A 21,720-nucleotide genomic window follows, 5' to 3' on the forward strand; every position below is an offset into this window, starting at 1 on the left:
GTTCTGCCGGAGGTTTCTCTCTTTTAAAAGTGAGTTTTTCCTTCCCACTGTCCCCAAAGTGCTTGCTCTAGGGGGTTGGAGTTTTTGTGCATTATTGTAGGGTCTTGACCTTACAATATAAAGCACCATGAGGGAAGTGTTGTTGGGGTTTGGTGCTGTTTCTTAACTCAAAATGTCCAATTACAACAGGACATTTTGAGTTGAGAAACAGCACCAAACCACTAGACAAAAGGAAATAAAAATTAATAATAAAAAAAACCCCTGAAAATTTAAATAGTTAAAAGTTGAAATGTAAATAGTTGGTTTTTCTATTATATGATTTATTTATTAGATTTTATGTGGAGTGAATAAATAAAAGTATATTTATGGTGCCTGCTAGAGACAAAGCACGTACAAACCCCAAAACACGTAAAAATTCCAAAACACGTAAAAACTCCATAGCATCCACAAAGGCTGTGTAATTTTGTAGATAATGTCATTGCCTTATGCTCACTGTCGGCAGGTGCAGAAATGAGGTTTTGCCAGGACACTGCTGTCACTAGCACAACAACAGTGGCCTCAATGGAGACAGAGAGACAGCTCCTGAACTTGCACAGACCTCTAACACAGTTGACCGTAACACGGAAATGCCAGTTGATATTTCACAGGAAACAACAGTCAACTTGCACAGCACAACAGAAGATTGCCCTGGTGCCAGATTTATCACTAATATCCAAAATACCAATAATGTCAAGGTTATTCAATTTAACATCCTTAAAAACCTGGAATTCAGTTTAATACGAAAAACCGAAAAAACAATTGTCATGCCCAATACTCCAATAGACAAGAAAGATCGTGATGACACTCAGGCTGTAGGAGAGGGAATGGGGTCTTTCAAGCAGTCACACTTCAACTGTGTAACTCCCTTGTCCTTATGGTGCATTGACACTACTGACACTTTTCAAAAGCAGTCTAATGTTAGAAGAGCTTTTATGTAAACTGTTTCTGTTGTTATTATTATTATCATCATTATTATATATTTTATTAATTATATTTTTATTATGATGTTGATTTGGGTGACAATTATTTGACAAATATTATATAATATTAATTTTCTAAACATATTAACCATCCTTATGCTTAAAAAAAAAACAACTTAAAAATATTTTTTTTCTTTTAAACTTGTGTATTGTTTGACTTCTAAAATGTTTGTATCAGGTGTAAAATTACTTTTTAACTAAAGTTGTTTTTAATGTGAGCAGCTCCTATCCGGTTGTTCAGTCTGACATCACTAGCCGTGTCTGGACCTAAACTCCGCTGCAGGTCCATATATCAAACGATCACTATGGCATTACTGAGAGTTGAAAAACTGTCTAAAGTCTTTCATCTTTAATAAAATGATCAGCGTTCTGCTCTACCAGGTGTAACAATTGAGTTTAACATCCAGGCATCCATGAAAACAGAATTTATGACATTTAACGGAGTTAGAAGTTAGCAGGGAGTTAGCTCGCTAGCTTCTATCTAAACACAATATAGCATGTCCTGACTGCTGGGTTTTGGAAACAAATTAAAACATACAGCTCTGTTATCACTTCCAGCTTAAATGAAGACAGAAAACTAAACAGCAGTGATGTTTGTAGGGTTATTGAAGTGGGCTAGCTGGTATATAATGATGTGCTACGTGACCGCTAGCAACACAGCTATGTTAGCATAATATAAACAAGCTAACTTTTTTCCACTCGATAAAAGTTAACGTGAGTGTTCTCGGTGGTCAGGAACAAATGTAATCGCATGGCAGGATGTGAAGGATACAAAAAAAACAACAACAGCAATAGAATAATATTAAACACAAAGTGAACCCGTCTTCCTTCATTAAATAGGTTCTTTTAGATGTTAAGGAGGAATTGACTTAACCAGGCTGGCGGAGAATGAAGACAACCGGACACCTGCGGCAGATGGGGAATCAGTGAACTTTTATTGAGACAGAGACAACCTCTCAACACAGCTCACATCAGGAGATTCCGAAGATTTGCTGTGAGGATGGGTATATATTCTCTAAAACTTACAGGAGGGGGTTGTGAGGAAAGTGCTGCATTAGCAGAAAAACAACTCCATAAAAGGAAATCGGCCTTGGGTGTTCTAGTCTCTTCGCTTGCAGATATCTTGCACCTGCAGGATGAGGCGATCGCTTCTTATCGCTCTCAAGGCCAAAGTCGTGAGCACATTTTTATTACACAGTTGCACAGTAACTTTAAAGCTGAACAATTATTTAAAGCTGAATAATGTTTGATCAGATTATATTTTCTTCAGATGCTGTAAAAGGACCAAACTTCAGCCAGGAGAACAACTGAGATAATCCATCCACAATACGAAGTTAGTCATTCATATACTGCTGCATGGGATGGGCTGTAGTTACACCCTAAGGTTTTAAAAACTGAGCTTAAATAAATGATTTGCGGTAATAAAAGCCGAGGGAGGTCAACAGTGATCACTGACTGTTTTAGGAGCTTTTTGAGATTAAATAGAAGAAAATACATAACAATAAACATGTTAACTCATTCACTGCCAGCCATTTTCAAATCAGGTAACTCCCCACTGCCAGGGTTTTTGAGCATTTTTACTCATTTTTGAAGAGCCACAGAAAACTGTGTGTTATGATCATATAAACGCTGAACCTACCAAAATGAAGAATAGACTCTTCTTTCATCCATAAAAAAAGCTTGTTTCTACCATTTTCCATTCTTTAGTAATCAGCTGTAGAAGAGAGGTGGGTTCCACCAAAAATGCCTGTTTTGACCAAAAAAAGGGAGAAAACGAGCTTTTTGTGAAAAATACATTTCAAGCAGAAAAGTGCCTTTGACACTAATATTTCTTGCTTTGTGACACCTCTAACATATAACATAGTTTTTCACTTCTATAAAACAGAAATAACACTGAGAAAGGTTATGTTTTATCAAAACAATTTATTTACAAATATATGAAAAAATAAAATGTACATAGTGAAACATTTATTTCTATAGCCATTGACGTCTATGGCAGTCAACGTAAGTTTTTCAATTGACGTCTATAGACGTCAATGGCAGTGAATGAGTTAACTCATTCACTGCCATTGACGTCGTAAGTTTTTCAATTGACGTCTATAGACGTCAATGGCAGTCAACGTAAGTTTTTCAATTGACGTCTATAGACGTCAATGGCAGTGAATGAGTTAACTCATTCACTGCCATTGACGTCGAGTCAACGTAAGTTTTTCAATTGACGTCGTAAGTTTTTCAATTGACGTCTATAGACGTCAATGGCAGTCAACTTAAGTTTTTCAATTGACGTCTATAGACGTCAATGGCAGTGAATGAGTTAACTCATTCACTGCCATTGACGTCGTAAGTTTTTCAATTGACGTCTATAGACGTCAATGGCAGTGAATGAGTTAACAACACAAAAGCCATATTTTTCAATTTTTTGATGCATTTATTTATTTATTGACAGTTCCGCTCAGTCGCGGAACTGAAGGTTAATGAGGCAACTTGCCGAAAAATGCAACGAGAATGGTGCTCGTTATGGCAAGACCTAGACCTACGAAGCTCACAAAGTTGCCAAAATCACTCTGTGATGCTTCCTCATGCCTCATCTCATGTTCATTCAACTCCTTTTGAATGATGTCCATCTTGTCATAAAGCCTTATATTTTGCTCTATGACAAGCTCGAGGCGCTCATCTATTCTCTCCATTGGCTCACTTTGGGGCTCCTGCGGGTCCATGTCTGAAAAGCACTCAACACAAAAGCCATATTAAATGCAGACTACTTTAGGCCTGGAAGTAGGATTCATCACGTCATCACTGAACAATCGAATTGGCTCGTTTAAAAAGAGGGAGGAGCAGATTGCACCGCCTAGCGTCTAGTCTTCCCCAGTGTTGCCAACTTAGCGACTTTGTCGCTATATTTAGCGAGTTTTCAGACCCCTTAGCGACTTTTTTTCTAAAAAAAAGACGTGAAAGCGCGTATCGCTTTTACTCTCAACAAGCAGCGGGTGCTGTAACGCAGTCAGTTCTTCTTTTACTCTTATGCTGTTTTGTGGATCACAAGGTTTAAAACTACTTATAAACACACACACAAAGTAACTCCACCAGAGTGCCTATTTCGGGTCACTTTTGACGGTCCAAGCCCGGGTAAAGGAGCAGGGTTGGAATTGTGACATAAAAAAAAACAATAATTGCTAAAAGACATTTAATTTGTAGTTCTAAATAAACTCTAAATGCATTTAGGACGTTTTTTACTCACTTTATGTCTCTTCCACGATGTTATTTCTCTCTCCAACAACATAGGTTACAATTAGATTAGCATGACCAATTATGCAAATTAGGCAATGACGTCATTTAGCGACTTCTAGCTACTTTTAGGACAACCGATAGCGATTTTCCTTACTGAGGAGTTGGCAAAACTGGTCTTTGCGGTCTTTCGTCAGTTGCGGCCTTTTCTCTCCCTGGTGTTTGAGAACGTGGAGGACAAAAGGATACCAAAGAATCGAAAACTATGACAAAGCTAAATACTCAAAGTTTGATAAGTTTTCATCAATGATTATTTTAACTTTCTATAGTTGTCCTAAACGGTATAAATGGTAAATGGCCTGTATTTGTATAGCGCTTTTACTAGTCCCTCAGGGGGAGAAGCATAACATCTTTAGCTAGCAAGTAGAATTGGGTTAATTTACTGTCATTGTCTTTGGCAAACATAATTAAAAGTTAATTACTAAACTCTTACTGCCTATATTCTACTCAATAAAGTTCATCTTTTCTTATTCTGTTTTCATTCCGCCATTCTCTCTCTACAGTTTTTGAATTTACATACTGTAACGTACACGGCAGTTTTTTTCTGTACTTCTGCAACCTTTTCTTGGGTTTTCCTATAAGGTATTTGTAATTAATTAACATGAAATTTCCCCTTGTGGGACTAATAAAGGTATCTTATCTTATCTTAAAAAAAATTATTCTTTTTTTGGCTTTACTGGATTCCCACTCACGTTACTTGGCCATTATGCACTATCCAGTAAACAAAATGACTGAACAATATCTTAAATGTTTGAACATGAGCTAGTCATGCCATGTAACGTAATATTCATGTGCAGTATAGCAAGCTCACCTTATAGGGGTGTAAAACATGAGGCGTATGAAGTGATTGTTTAAATTACAGCAGTAGATGCCTGCAGCTGAAACGGTTTTCTGATCTGAACCTGACCCTACTGGTCACGTTTACGGTAATGTTACCAGATATGCGTTGTACTATAGGAAAACAGTGGTGGATCAGTGTGCAAAAAGCCCCCAAAAGAAGCACACAGCTTCTTTAGCTCAAACACTGTCTGATCTCTCTCTTAGATACTGTGCTGTTCCATCTAGTTATTGGTTATTGAGAAATGTTTGGTTATTAATTTATTAAGAGAGTGCAGCTGTTCGGTGAAGTAGGAAAATGCAAAACATGTTACTATAGCTGAATGCTGTGTAAAATACTAGTAATAAATCTAACTCCCATTTATGGCTTTTACTACTGTGGGGCTAAATAAAAAATTACAGACATAATGAAATCTGCTACAATTACAAAGCTTAAGTTTAAAAAAAATTATTATTTATTAAGCATTTTTTTTTGCTCTTTTTAAAATTATTTTTGCTAATAATGGACTCAATTTTATATTCAAAGATCTATTAAACTTTTAAACCATTAAATCCAGGAAATTAAATGCTCGTAAATGTACGAGACCCTCTTTATTTCGTGCTAACAATGAAGGTTTCATAGAAGATTCCATAGGAACTGCTTGGGGTCATTTTCGACCCCACTTGTGGAGGAGTGGGGTAGTGATACAAAAACTGCATTTTTTTTTTTTTTAATTAATGAAAAAATAAATAAAAATAGAAATGGCTTCATGTTACAAACATATTTTATGAGGAGTACCTGGAATATGAATATATTACAACTTTTCATTTTAAAGATTTTGAAGAAAAACAACCTGTGGGGTCATTTTTGACCCCACGTGTGCATCTAAGGGTTAAAGATTTTATGTGGAGTGAATAAATAAAAGTATATTTATGGTGCCTGCTAGAGACAAAGCACGTACAAATCCCAAAACACGTAAAAACTCCATAGCACGTACAAAGGCTGTGTAATTTTTAAAAGTTTACGCACTTTGGAATACAGTTACGTAAAGTCACAGTTGTTGGACAAAATAAATGTGAAAAATGTTGTTTTGTTTACCCTCGTGATTTTTGAAATGGTTTTATTTACAAACTTGTTTTTGTTTGCGGTCAGCTTTAATATATTTGGTGTCGTATTGGCCGTCTGATAAATTGATTTTGTGACTGTTTTGCTACATGGGGCCCACCCAGTGCCATAAATTAGCCAATTCAAACTAGAAGTAAGATGCAACTACAGAACCCAATGATAATGCCATTCCAACTTTTTAGCTCGTGTTGTACCCACAAAAAACTTGAAAGATGGGGCCCGGATGGATTTCTATGTACTTTGCCTAGTTGGGGTCCATTTAGTTCCCAGATTCTACCAATATAACACCGAGATGGGCTTATAAAATGGGGCCATTATGGAACCCGCGGACAATCACACTTAAAACCCACTTTTTAGTCTTTGTGGTGCCCACATGGTACCCACAAAAAGCTTGAAAGATGGGGCCCGGGGGGGTTTCTGTGTACTTTGCCCAGTTGGGGCCCATTAGTTCCCAGATTTTACCAACATAGCACCTATATGGGCATTTAACATGGGGCCATTACGGAACCTGTGGACAATCCTATATGGGGCCCATTTTTCAGCCCATTTCCAAACCATATGGGCCCCACATATAAATGTTGGCTGGGAAAGTGTTCTGGACAAACTTACTCAGGTTAGGAAGCCTTTTGAAACACTCTGTCGGAAAATCAACTTTTAAAAGAGGATTCAAAGACAGCCAGACAGCAAGTCAAACAGCTGTTGGCCCAAATTTCACTGATGCTACCAAGCTGGAACAATATGGGATCCAAGCTGAGGAAGAAAAAGAGGAACAGACTTGTTCAGATCAGGAAAAGACCAGCATCTTTGACCTTGAGATGAACCGTCTGAAAGAGCAGCTTAGGCAGAGGGACAGTGAAATCCTGATCCTGAAACAGGAGAAGGACGGTCTGTCTGCCGAGCTCGCAAAGCTTCAGAAACACGAGGCCCCTCTGAAAGAAACTCAGTGGAATCAGAAAACACAGACAGAAAATCTGGAGGAAGAAAAAGAGAAAGTCCTGGAAGATCAGAAACTGGTGAAGGACACAAAAGAAATGCAGAACAAACTGGACACGCAGAGAAAAGAATTAGCGGAGGCTAAGATGGAGATAGAAGACACGGCAACCCCAGAGTCCTCCTCATTAGAAATACAGGAGGTGAATCAGAGCGCTGAGAAGGGCGGAGTCAACACGAAAACACAGAACATGGGGAGAAGTTGTGTGTCCACAGAGTTATTCAGTTGGTGGTTTCACAGGCCATAGAAAAAGTCTCTTCTAAATACAAGACTCAGTGGTGCTGGCTTCTCTCCCGGACACATCTTTCTTTTACATGCAGGTCACTGATGTAGAATAGAATAGAATTTTATTAATCTTAATCTCTATGGGAAGGTCCATTTATTGGTCATTCTTCAGGATGTGGTTTCTGTGTCTGTTCTTTCTATCCTCACATGCAGCTCAACTTTAAAAAGCAGTGCAGCTGCATGGTTGCAGATGATTGTTTCATATATATACATACCGCTACACTAATGAAGGGCAGCACAATCAATCATGTCGATTCCTGATCTATTATGTTAAATGACATCAGTGCCATTTCAGTCCTAACTGTGCAGACCTGATCAATAATCTGAATGGAAACTGGTTCTTCTTTACACTGATGAACTGCTGATGTCTCTGACTGGATTGTCTGTTTGATTTGACACTTAAGTTATTGTGTAGTTACATTAGTACCATCAATCTGCCACCAGTGTGTGATTGTGCTTTATTTTGTAAATGGACTGGTACTTACATGGTACTTTTGTATTATATTTTCAAATTTTAAGTACATTTTACTAGAAGCCTCACTTACCCATTCACACTCTATCCTGTGCACTTTAATCCTAACATGCACACACAGTCATCAGGGTAAAATCAGGGTTCAGTATCTTGCAGGAGGAGGAGACAGGATTGAACTGCTGACTCTCTAATTAGCAGATGACTCACTGACACAAAGACTCACCATCCCTTTGAGTAGCACCCTTGCTGAAGCTCATTCACTCATTGAAGTGCCTCTGATAAAGTAGGTCTTACAGACGGTGACCATCTGAAGCTGAAAAAAGAGTAAAAGAACTCAGGTTATCGATGTGAAAACCTCCGATGTCACAAATCTGTCAAAGAAGTGGTGAATGCTGTGATTTACTACAGGGAGTGCAGAATTATTAGGCAAGTTGTATTTTTGAGGAATAATCTTATTATTGAACAACAACCATGTTCTCAATGAACCCAAAAAACTCATTAATATCAAAGCTGAATGTTTTTGGAAGTAGTTTTAAGTAGAGATGGACCGATCCGATATTACGTATCGGTATCGGTCCGATACTGACCTAAATTACTGGATCGGATATCGGAGAAAAATAAAAAATGTAATCCGATCCATTAAATATCACGAAAGCACCTCACAAAACTTGCAACACGCCGTAACTCGCCTCAGAACGTCGGAGCAGTATGCATCACGTGATAGAGCAGCTGTGGCATGCGGGACCTGTCGGTGGTCTGGATAGCATGTGGAGCTTCGCTAGCAACCTGGCATTTCATCTCCGACAAAGTTATCCCCGAGAGAAGTAAAGCAAGTGTGTAAGTCCATCTCTGAATGTTTGTAAAGCATTCCCACGTTAAGCTTAACGAGCGACTGCCTCTCGCTCTCCGGCTGCTACTTCAATCGTGAAACTGCTAATGATCAGCTGATCGGCTTTTCTGTTGTGAGTCCGTCTCTCTTGTTTGTTTTTGGTCCACTTTGCGCCAGAAAGAGGAAACCAGCGGCTGAACAACAGCAGCACGTTTAAGCTTGATAAGCTGTTGTTAGAATTTATTTAATATTACTTTCTACACCAGGATCTTTTTCTACGTAGCTGACGGCTGGTAACTGTGCAGGGGCGGATCTAGCAAAGTTTAGCCAGGGGGGCCGATAGGGCATTAACTGGGAAAAGGGGGCACAAAGACATACTTTTCTTTCTTATTCTCATTTAAAATGTCGAGCTTTTAATAAATAATTATCTGACACCCAAAGTTTTAATTTGATGTAAAATGAATAGAAGTCAATTACTGTATATAGTGACTATTAAGTCTAATATATATACCCTAGTAAGCTATAGTACATTTTCCTTTGGGAAGGTACCATCTGTGCAGTCTGCAATTTTGTTGAAGAAAGATGTTGAATCTATTTAATATTTCTTGAAAAATAATTGATTTCTGTGCATTTTTTTTCACACTGCATCAAATTAAGGTTGATTACGTTGATTAAGCATCATGAGGTGGAGCGTGAGGGGTGGTTCCCTATTTTTTATTTATTTATTTTTGTTGTTGCTGGGAGTTGGAACCCTATTAGTTAGGTTGCTTAATATTTACGCTAAGTACTCTTTAAAATACCAGAATAGGGAGGATGGTGTAGGTCTAAGTTTATTAGATTGATCAGTATTGCTGAACTATGAAATATTTTTTTTGTATACAGGTATAACAGAATAGCTTTAGTGTAGTTGTTGTTTTAAACTTGAGTATGAACTTGCAGACTTGCAAAATGCAGCAAGATATTTTAAAAAACAGTTTTGTTGATTAAAAAACACTATATCGGATTCATATCGGTATCGGCAGATATCCAAATTTATGATATCGGTATCGGTATCGGACATAAAAAAGTGGTATCGTGCCATCTCTAGTTTTAAGTTTGTTTTTAGTTTTAGCTATTTTAGGGGGATATCTGTGTGTGCAGGTGACTATTACTGTGCATAATTATTAGGCAACTTAACAAAAAACAAATATATACCCATTTCAATTATTTATTTTTACCAGTGAAACCAATATAACATCTCCACATTCACAAATATACATTTCTGACATTCAAAAACAAAACAAAAACAAATCAGCGACCAATATAGCCACCTTTCTTTGCAAGGACACTCAAAAGCCTGCCATCCATGGATTCTGTCAGTGTTTTGATCTGTTCACCATCAACATTGCGTGCAGCAGCAACCACAGCCTCTCAGACACTGTTCAGAGAGGAAGAAGGTGTCTTCCAGAAACTGGCAGTAGGACTGGGAGTTGAGCTTGACTCCATCCTCAACCCGAAAAGGCCCCACAAGCTCATCTTTGATGATACCAGCCCAAACCAGTACTCCACCTCCACCTTGCTGGCGTCTGAGTCGGACTGGAGCTCTCTGCCCTTTACCAATCCAGCCACGGGCCCATCCATCTGGCCCATCAAGACTCACTCTCATTTCATCAGTCCATAAAACCTTAGAAAAACCAGTCTTGAGATATTTCTTGGCCCAGTCTTGACGTTTCAGCTTGTGTGTCTTGTTCAGTGGTGGTCGTCTTTCAGCCTTTCTTACCTTGGCCATGTCTCTGAGTATTGCATACCTTGTGCTTTTGGGCACTCCAGTGATGTTGCAGCTCTGAAATATGGCCAAACTGGTGGCAAGTGGCATCTTAGCAGCTGCACGCTTGACTTTTCTCAGTTCATGGACAGTTATTTTGCGCCTTGGTTTTTCCACACGCTTCTTGCGACCCTGTTGACTATTTTGAATGAAACGCTTGATTGTTTGATGATCACGCTTCAGAAGCTTTGCAATTTTGAGACTGCTGCATCCCTCTGCAAGATATCTCACTATTTTTTACTTTTTTGAGCCTGTCAAGTCCTTCTTTTGACCCATTTTGCAGAAGATGCCAAAACCACTGATATCAAAATGTGTCCGATGAGATTTCTTTGAAAATGAGGTGAAAGTGAGAAAAAAGAAAAAAAGAGCACCACCTGTGTAAGATTATGTTTCTGTAATGGTTCATTCATGAAAGTAAACATCCTCTTTAACTGAAATCATATTTTAATGCTAAAATATATATTGTTGTTTTTGTCGATGATTTTTCAAATGTTTATTTTTACCAAAAGCTTAGAAAATTATAAAGAGCATTATTATGTTTGATCAGGATGATCACAGTTACTGTGACAAAATCCTGAGTTTTCTCTCAATCAAAATATCAAAGCCTGGCTGCTCTTTTATGTGTCTGTAAACTCAGAAGAATTTTCTATTTTATTTTACTGACATATTTTCTGGAAGTTACATGTGGGCAAAAATCCACAGAGTGAGAAGTATAACATTAATAATATCATAAAGAAGAAACCAAACATGACTGTAAACGACCTACGACAGACCCGATGACACATTTGTGCTTTTCAGCATCTTTAACCACTTTTATTGCACATTTGCTGTCACAGCACACCTCAGCTGCAGCTTCCCTGCTGCCAGCCACACGAACACAACAACAACATTCAGTCCGGACTCAATTCATTGTTTTATGCTGGAGAGGTGTGATTGTGGATGCCACTCAGCTGCGTCCGCCTCACCTGCAGCGGCACCGCAGATCAGGCCCCACCACAATGACATAAAGAGACATAACAAAAGTAGAAAGAGCCAACTCCTGTCATGGTCCTGGGCCATGTGGGCCCAGTATTCTTAGTTTTCATGTATTTTTGTATTTTGTTCTTTATTTAGGCCATGCTTCCTGGGTTGATCTGTTACGTTGTTCCTTATGTGTTTTCCCTTCGTGACTCTTACCCCCTGTGTGCCCCTCTGTGTATTTATGAGCCCTCGTCTCTCTTTGTGCTTTATTCTATGTTTTCCCTAGCCCGTTATGTCTGCGTTCTTCCCGTGCTCTCTCTCCTCCTGTCTGAACCTCTGTGCCTGTACCCGTCAGCGTTATGTTCACCCCGCCCTGTCTCGTTATGGTTATCTGTGTCACCTGTGTTCCCCGTGTGTTCCCACTTTCCTCGTTAACCCTCTGTGTATTTCTGTCTGCGTCTTCCTCTGTTCGGCGTCGCGTTCTCCCTCATGTTGTGTGTAATTCTCCCCGTGGTTCGGTTCCTTGTACAGTTCATGCGTTAGTTTTCCCAGTTTTAGTTTATTCTGTATTGCTTCCCGTGGCCAGCAATAAAGCTGTGTTTTTTGAGTTTATCTCCGTGTCTGTGAGCCTGCATCTTGGGTCCTTCCCCTGCCTGCCACACAACGTATCATGACAGAAGAACGCGACCACAACATGGACCCAGCAGTTCACAACCCCTCCGCGGACCGACAGTACGACGCGACCATGCCGGACCCAGCGACACAAAGACTGGAGATGGTCCGGACAGTGGAGTCGCTATGCGACAAGTGGCTGCACTGTTCCAGTGAGGAGGAACGGGAGGAGTTCGCCCGCCAGGTAGGGGTGTGCGTGTCTGTGTTCCCCTGGTTATGGGAGACGCTGCACCCCCTCGTCAGCGACCTTCTCGTCTCCGCTCTCCGACTCCGTCCGCAGCAGCAGCGGCCCGGTGGGCGTGCACCTTCACCAGAGCCGTGCCATCGCGCCGTTGCCCCGCCGCCTCATGAGCCAGTGGCGGTCAGAGTCGGAACGGTGAGGCTCACCACGGACACACCATTGGCTCACACTTCATCAGCTTCCGCATCTTCGCCACCGCCTGCCTGCACGGAGATGCCCGAGGCTGTTGACTTCGGTGAGGAGGAGCGGCAGCTGGTGTTGCGGGCTTATCGGGAGGACGAGCTCCGGTGGAAGCCCTGGCTCATCTCGGAGCAGGACCTCTCACCTGCTGCACAGCCTACCAGCCGCTCGCCGTCTCCAATCCACTTAGACTTTACTTCGCCTGCCTCATTTCTGGCAAGGATGTGGGCGGACGACCGGGAGGTCGCCGCTACATCACCCCCTGCATTTGTGCCATCAGCGCCCATCGCGCCAGCTACCAGAAGGGGGCGGCGCCGGCGCCGCCGTGGCACCGCATTAACTCCGGAAATCATGGAGCCCGGTCTCAGTGAGCAGCAGCAAGCAGCTTGCACCCACGTAGAGGAGGAGCTCCGGAGAAAGCCGTGGCCTACCCCCGATTGTCAGCACATCTTTCGGGGAACACGCCTGGCTCTCGGGGGCCCTCGGAGCCGCCAGGGTCCGCAGCCACCCTCAGTTCAGTCAGCTCCCTCGCAGCCACCCTCAGTTCAGTCAGCTCCCTCGCAGCCACCCTCAGTTCAGTCAGCTCCCTCGCAGCCACCCTCAGTTCAGTCAGCTCCCTCGCAGCCACCCTCAGTTCAGTCAGCTCCCTCGCAGCCACCCTCAGTCCAGTCAGCTCCCTCGCTGCCACCCTCAGTTCAGTCAGCTACCCTCCTGGAAGCCCCCGCTGCCTGGTATTCTCAGCATCGACATCTTTTCCCGTCAAGGTTTATCGCTAAATCATTCGATCCTCCCTTAAGAGAGAGACTGCGTCCTCGCTGCCTTCACCCCAGTACACCAGTGTCACCTGGGTCTCCAGTAGCTCAGCTCCCAGTGTCACCTACCCCACAGCCGCTTTTAGCTCAGTTTCCAGAGCCACCTGCTTCAGTTCAGGCCCCAGTAGCTCCAGTGCCGCCTGTAGCGCAGGCCCCGATAGCAGTACGGTCCGCTGGTCAGCCTAACATTCAGCCAGGGGTCTCTAATCTCTCTGGCTCTGCATCAGCTCCTGCTGGGAGCTCGGATGAGCTCATCCAAGACTCCGCGGCTCCCACGCCGCCTTCTACCTCGTCAGCTGGAGGGTCCGAGGGGCCCGTTCAGCCTCCTGTCTCCGCTGGAGGGTCCGAGGGGCCCGTTCAGCCTCCTGTCTCCGCTGGAGGGTCCGAGGGGCCCGTTCAGCCTCCTGTCTCCGCTGGAGGGTCCGAGGGGCCCGTTCAGCCTTCTGTCTCCGCTGGAGGGTCCGAGGGGCCCGTTCAGCTCCCTTCCACGTCGGCTGTACAGGCTGCTCCTCAGTCTTCTAGGAATGGCGTGAGCTTTCTCTCCGCCTCAGACTGCCTTCTGCTTCAGCCGTCTCTTCCAGCTGGAGAGCCCGAGGGGCCCGTTCAGCTCCCTTCCACGTCGGCTGTACAGGCTGCTCCTCAGTCTTCTAGGAATGGCGTGAGCTTTCTCTCCGCCTCAGACTGCCTTCTGCTTCAGCCATCTCTTCCAGCTGGAGAGCCCGAGGAGCCCGTTCAGCTTCCTTCCACGTCAGCTGTACAGGCTGCTTCTCAGCCTTCTAGGAATGGCGTGAGCTTTCTCTCCGCCTCAGACTGCCTTCTGCTTCAGCCGTCTCTTCCAGCTGGAGGGCCCGAGGGGTCCGTTCAGCCTCCTGTCTCCGCTGGAGGGTCCGGGGGGCCCGTTCAGCCTCCTGTCTCCGCTGGAGGGCCCGAGGGGCCCGTTCAGCTTCCTGTCTCCGCTGGAGGGTCCGAGGGGCCCGTCCGGCCACCTGTCTCCGCTGGAGGGTCCGAGGGGCCCGTTCAGCCTCAAGCCTCGTCAGCTGGAGGGCCCGAGGAGCCCATCCAGCCACCTTCTGCTACGCCTGGTCCAGCCTGTGCTTCGTCAGCTGCAGCCTCAGAGCCTTCGTCAGCTGCAGCCTCAGAGCCTTCAGCCTCGCCTGGTCCAGCCTCCGAGCCTTCGTCAGCTGCAGCAGCCTCCGAGCCTTCGTCAGCTGCAGCAGCCTCCGAGCCTTCGTCAGCTGCAGCAGCCTCCGAGCCTTCGTCAGCTGCAGCAGCCTCCGAGCCTTCGTCAGCTGCTGCAGCCTCCGAGTCTTCAGCCTCGTCTGTCGCGGCTTCGGCCTGTGCTTCGTCTGGTCCTGTGCCCACCGGGCCATGGCCAGCACGCCTGACACTGGAGAGCCGCCGCTGCCTTCCGCGCGGCCGGCCCCCTGAACTGCTCCGCCGTCTCCTTCGCCGCCGCCGCTGCCTTCCGCGCGGCCGGCCTCCTGAACTGCTCCGTCGTCTCCTTCGCCACCGCCGCTGCCTTCCGCGCGGCCGGCCCCCGGAACTGCTCCGTCGTCTCCTTCGCCGCCGCCGCTGCCTTCCGCGCGGCCGGCCCCCGGAACTGCTCCGTCGTCTCCTTCGCCGCCGCCGCTGCCTTCCGCGCGGCCGGCCTCCTGAACTGCTCCGTCTCCTTCGCCGCCGCCGCTGCCTTCCGCACGGCCGGCCTCCGGACCAGCTCTGCCACCTGTGCCACCCGCCTGGTCGGCCCCCCGACCGTGTGACCCGTGAACTCTTGTGCCTGTGGGCTCTGGGTCGGCCCCCTGAACTTTATTTTGACTACGGTCATGTGCTCCTGTGTTTTCTGTTGTTTGTTTTGTTTCCCGTTCTGGTCCCTCCGTCCTGGTCCCCCGCCTCCCGCCCTGGGTGGGTTGTTTTCTGTTTTTGTTTTTGTTTCTCGGGTTTGGGCTGTCAGGAGCCAGCCCTTTAGGGGGGGGTGGTGTCATGGTCCTGGGCCATGTGGGCCCAGTATTCTTAGTTTTCATGTATTTTTGTATTTTGTTCTTTATTTAGGCCATGCTTCCTGGGTTGATCTGTTACGTTGTTCCTTATGTGTTTTCCCTTCGTGACTCTTACCCCCTGTGTGCCCCTCTGTGTATTTATGAGCCCTCGTCTCTCTTTGTGCTTTATTCTATGTTTTCCCTAGCCCGTTATGTCTGCGTTCTTCCCGTGCTCTCTCTCCTCCTGTCTGAACCTCTGTGCCTGTACCCGTCAGCGTTATGTTCACCCCGCCCTGTCTCGTTATGGTTATCTGTGTCACCTGTGTTCCCCGTGTGTTCCCACTTTCCTCGTTAACCCTCTGTGTATTTCTGTCTGCGTCTTCCTCTGTTCGGCGTCGCGTTCTCCCTCATGTTGTGTGTAATTCTCCCCGTGGTTCGGTTCCTTGTACAGTTCATGCGTTAGTTTTCCCAGTTTTAGTTTATTCTGTATTGCTTCCCGTGGCCAGCAATAAAGCTGTGTTTTTTGAGTTTATCTCCGTGTCTGTGAACCTGCATCTTGGGTCCTTCCCCTGCCTGCCACACAACGTATCATGACAACTCCAGAGAAATGATGCAATAAGATTGGAAACAAAGTAGGGCTGAACGATTATGGAAAATAATCTAATTGCGATTTTTTGCCCCAATATTGCGATTGCGATGCGATTATTTTTTAAGGTCTTTGTCTTCTGTATTATTAAACAAAGACAAGCAATACATCATATAGTATGGCCAATACTATATTACATTAATTTTAAACTGTTCTTTCCTGGAAGACAGACCTCTGTTATGATGACATGAGGTGATGCATGAATTGATGACTGACATTTTTATTTAACTTCTTCAATCACAACAGTATATTTGAACATACACAATAGTTTATTTTTAGCTTACAAACATCTGAGCATAAAGTGCTGACAAGGAACCCTGGTGTAAACATTAAAATGAAAGTCAGTACAATGTGCAGATTGCAGAAATATACATAAACAAAATCAGTGGCTTTACCACACTCAGTTTTTCGACATCTGTGAACTACTAGACAGTCATTAAATTAAAAAATAATATTAAATAAATAAAACTAATAAATAAAAAATACACACATCTTACTGATCTCTGCAGTCAGTAACATTACACATAAGGTGCAAACATAATAACAATTGTGTAAACACACACACAAACACGCCTTTAAATTAAAACTGGCTGAACATCTTGATTATCTGCAGTAACTAACAGCAACACAGCACAAACTAAAGTGCACAATGAGTATGGCTCAGCTAGCCATAATCATCCTAGCTCACAGGTTTTTTTGCTAGGAAGACTAGCATATCTACTTTTGCTGGCTTTAAGGATGAGCGAGTGCAGGTCACTATATTCCCTCCAGTGCTGAACAGACACTCTGAGGGGGCACTTGTGGCTGGCACACACAGATATTTGCGGGCCATCTTGCACAGTCGTGGAAAGTGAATGTTGTGCACCTTCCACCAGGCTAAGGGATCATCCTCTCCGTCAATGACAGGGGTCAACAGGTAACTATTCAACTCTGCCTCCACGACATCTTCAAGTGGCAGAGGCAAAGCTGAAGAGGCCGCACTGGTTTTAAAAAGACTACCAATAGTCTTCTTTGCCTTTCCCCCAGAGGCCTGTGCACTTGGAGAATTTTGAGCAGTTTCAGTGTGAGACCTCTTCTCCTGCCAGATGGGAAGAGAGACATTAGTTTTGCAGTTAGCTTATTTTTAAATATTATGTGTTTGTGGAAATATAATTTTCAAGGATTTACCTGATTATGTGTACGTCTAGCCGATTCCACCATTTCTGTCTTCAGTCGGGCCTTAATGGCAGGAAGGTTGTCTGCGCTGATGTATTGCGTTTTGAACCTAGGGTCCATGAACGACGCAACATCCAAAAGCTCCTGGGTGTTGAGGTCACTATACTTGTCGTTGAGGTATGCCAGGACCTTGGTTTTAATTGATCTAGTCAGATCAGTGTCCGCAGCATCTTCAGCCAAGACTGATGTTGCCAGAAGATGGAGAACTGGCTTGAGGTAGGAGATGCTCACATACTCTTCTCCAGAAAGAGCATCAGTAAATTCGGAGAGAGGATGCAGTGCCTTATGAATGGACTCCAACACTTCAGCATCCTGCCAGGTTGGGATGAGGGAGCGTGCATGTCGGTCACCTGTCAATCCGGTTGTTCAGTCTGACGTCACTAGCCGTGTCTGGGTCTAAACTCCGCTGCAGGTCCATATATCCAACGATCACTATGGCATTACTGAGAGTTGGAAAAACAGTCTAAAGTCTTTCATCTTTAATAAAATGATCAGCGTTCTGCTCTACCAGGTGTAACAATTGAGTTTAACATCCAGGCATCCATGAAAACGGAATTTATGACATTTAACGGAGTTAGAAGTTAGCAGGAAGTTAGCTCGCTAGCTTCTATCTAAATACAATATAGCATGTCCTGACTGCGGGGTTTTGGAAACAAATTAAAACGTACAGCTCTGCTATCACTTCCAACATAAATGAAGACAGAAAACGAAACAGCAGTGACGTTTGTAGGGTTACTGAAGTTTGGCTAGCTGGTATATAATGATGTGCTACGTGACCGCTAGCGACACAGCTATGCTAGCATAATATGAACAAGCTAACTTTTTTTCCACTCGATAAAAGTTAACGTGAGTGTTTTCGGTGGTCAGGAACAAATGTAATCGCATGGCAGGGTGCTGTAAAAGGACCAAACTTCAGCCAGGAGAACAACTGAGATAATCCATCCACAATACGAGGTTAGTCATTCATATACTGCTGCATGGGCTGGGCTGTAGTTACATCCTAACGTTTTAAAAACTGAGCTTAAATAAATGATTAGTGGTAATAAAAGCCGAGGGAGGTCAGCAGTGATCACTGACTGTTTTAGGAGCTTTTTGAGATCAAATATAAGAAAATACAAAACATTAAACATGTTAACAACACAAAATCCATATTAAACGCAGACTACTTTAGACCCGGAAGTAGGATTCGTCGCGTCATCACTGAACAACCGGATACCTGCGATATGGCTTTCATCTGTTCCAGCACTCTGGCAATCATTTTCTCTTTGGACCCCCATCTTGTAGGGTACTCAGTAATGAGAGAGTGCTCAGGAAGCTTAAGCTCCTTCTGTGCCTCAGTGAGAGCTGCCTTTTTCTTCCAACTGTGCGAGAAGTGTCCCACCAACTTCTTGCACAGCCCAATTGCTCTTGATACTCTACCATCTTTGATTGCATTTTCTGGAGGGAAAAAAAAATAAAGTAAAAAGTAAAATTAGTGTTAGACATACAATTGCAGTTATGATGCAAGGTTTCACCATTTCTCTCTCTCTCTCTCAAATTCAAAGTTGCTTTATTAGCATGACTATGGGAACAGTGTTGCCAAAGCTATTGTTACATACATCATGACATACAAGAACATAAGACCATAAGACAAAAACAAAAAAGAAAATACATAAGAAGAGGTGGGTACATCAGGGTGGGGTTGACATAACATATCTAGAATTAACAGCAGTAAAGAACAAGATAAATAATAGTGTGGTGTGTTTGTAGGAGAGAGTGATACACAGGCTCGCACATACATGCATGCACACGCACACACTCTCTCTCTCTCTCTCTCTCTCACGGCAGTAACTTACCAATAGCAAGATGTAATCTGTGTCCGAAACACTGGAGCCTGGTCCATTCGTTCAGCTGTGCTGCTTTCACCATATTTGACGCGTTGTCCGTCGTTATGCAGACAAGGTTGTCTTCAGGGAGATCCCAACACGCAAGCCCCTCTCTCAGGCCAGCAGCAATGTTTTCCCCTGTGTGGTCTTCGGGGAAGTAGGCCGTTTGTAGGCTGCGAGCTTCGAGGTGGAGGTCTTCGGTAATGTAATGCACCGTCAGACTTTGATAGGGCTCTGCTGTACGGCTTGACCACATGTCTGTTGTCGCCGCAAAAAACTCAACAGCCTTTAACTCCGCTGCGACCCTCCGCCTACATTGCATATGTAGCTCGGGTATTGCAGTCTGACTGAAATACGTGCGGGAGGGCATTCTGTACCTCTTATCCAGTGTAGTTACCAAATTATTGAACCCAGGCTTGGTCACCGTATTGACGGGCATCATGTCTTTCGCGATGCAGTGGGTTACTGCTTTGGTGATTTCCACGTGCCGTTTTGAAGTGCGTTCATATGGCGTAACACCGTCAAACAGTTCGGTCAGTGATCCTTGCCGAGTAACGTTACTAGGTTTATTCTGCACACTACTAGATTTTTTAGCCATACATCTACCATACTCTGTTTTGTGCCGAGTCTTAAGGTGCTGGTACAAATTCGTAGTGTTTCCGCGAGATGTAGAAACTCTACCAAGACAGGTTTTACACAGTACCTGACTCTGTGCGACATCATCTGTTTTAAACCCAAAATATTCCCACACGGCTGATGTTCCATTCCTCTTTGGTACTAGCATCCCCGCAGGCTCTGGTTCTGTTGAACCTGAGGCCATTGTGTAGGCTACAGCTTTGCTTGCTAGTTCACTCTCGGTAGACTGTTTCAAAACTTTGCTCCCCGTGTCACGTGACCAGAGTGCAGCCTCTGTGGTTAGACAATCTCGTTTGATCATATCACATGTTTTACTCGCGCATGTCACGTAAACGGAGTATAATCGCAGTGTATAATCGCAGCCTTTGCGGTTAGAACATTGCACTTGATCATGTCGCGATATTATCGCAAATGCGATATATCGTTCAGCCCTAAAACAAAGGCAGTGGGGGACAGAGTGAATGAAGAGAAGTCGTCTCAGTGTTGTCACTGACTGGAGAAAGAAGATCGCAGAAGTTTAGAGTGTCTCCAGCTCATTTCATTGATGCCTCATCTGACTTGTTGGTATCTAAATCGGCTACAAGGATTAGACATGTAAAGAGAAACTGAGGTTTCATGGTGGTGTCACAAGTGAAAGGACTGGTTATTTTTCACAGGCATCCAGCTGACAAAGGCAGTTACGTCATCATGGGAGCTTCTGTTCTGTATTGTATAGAGAAGAGTGAGTGAGTGGACCAGGTCATTGATTCCCAGGCCTGCTGAAGATCATGGTTTCCCAGTGGTAGTGTAGGCAGCACATGCGCATATTCTATGATGTGATTTGTACTGTTGCAGGGTAGACTGAGGCATCCCTAAAGACTGATACATCAGGTCCTGGGCAGCAGGAGAGACGTCATGACAAGAAGAGATGGTACTGAAACAGTTCTAGTTTTACATTTCTCTGAGACTTTTGCAACATCAAAGATGGTGGATGAAGTAGTACAGTTGGTGCACTCTTACTTTACTCAGATATGTAGAAAAAGGATGAGAAATAATATTTATCACATCATCATTGTTATTACTGTCAACAGTAGTTATCAAAGTAATATATATTAACAAAAACATCCCTATCATTATCTGTATTATTTCATGCTGTGTTAAAAATAATTACATGCACTTTACAACATTCAGTTCAGGTCATGTTTGTTTAGCATTAGCATGCAGAAATGCCTTCAGGTAATCTTTTACCGTGCAGTATTAGAACAGGCTGAACTAGACAAACATTTTTATGGAATGAAACATGAGTGCGATACAACAAAGCTGCTCACCCTGAAAAAAGTAACTGCCACCTTAATGAAGCGGATGACACAAAGTACATACTAAGAGCTATAATGTAACAAATGTTCTTTTCTTATTAATGATTTCTAATGAACAGGGAAACCAAACACACTATAAACTGAGAAAAAGCATTTAGGCGGAATAAAGTCTCTAAAAATTATCTGATCAGTTTCAGGCTTGGTTGTTTGATATATTCTCAGAACAGAGAATAAGATATTAAACTGATAACTGGTGCATCTTTCACCTTTGTTTGGATAAAATGCTGGTTTGGGAAAAAAAGAAATCATGCCACCTCACACTTTACCAGTTTACCTACTGCATGTTGTTTAGAACATTTTCGCATTAATCCTAGTGAAGAGTGATGCAGTGGTGAGTCCTGTCACCTGTTAGGGTTGTAAATCCTTGATTATTTATTTAAATTATTTGATAAAGCTGTTTTAATTATTCTATTTATACACAATGCAAATGTGCTCATGAATGAGTTGGCTCTCTGTGTTTTGAGGGCCATAAGCTTCGTCCGGCGCTATGCCTGTGCTGAAATATTGACGTGGATGTAGATCGCTTGAGGTTCCT

Source organism: Astatotilapia calliptera, chromosome 12 (assembly GCF_964374335.1).
Source record: "Astatotilapia calliptera chromosome 12, fAstCal68.1, whole genome shotgun sequence".
In the NCBI taxonomy this organism is placed as follows: Eukaryota; Metazoa; Chordata; class Actinopteri; order Cichliformes; family Cichlidae; genus Astatotilapia; species Astatotilapia calliptera.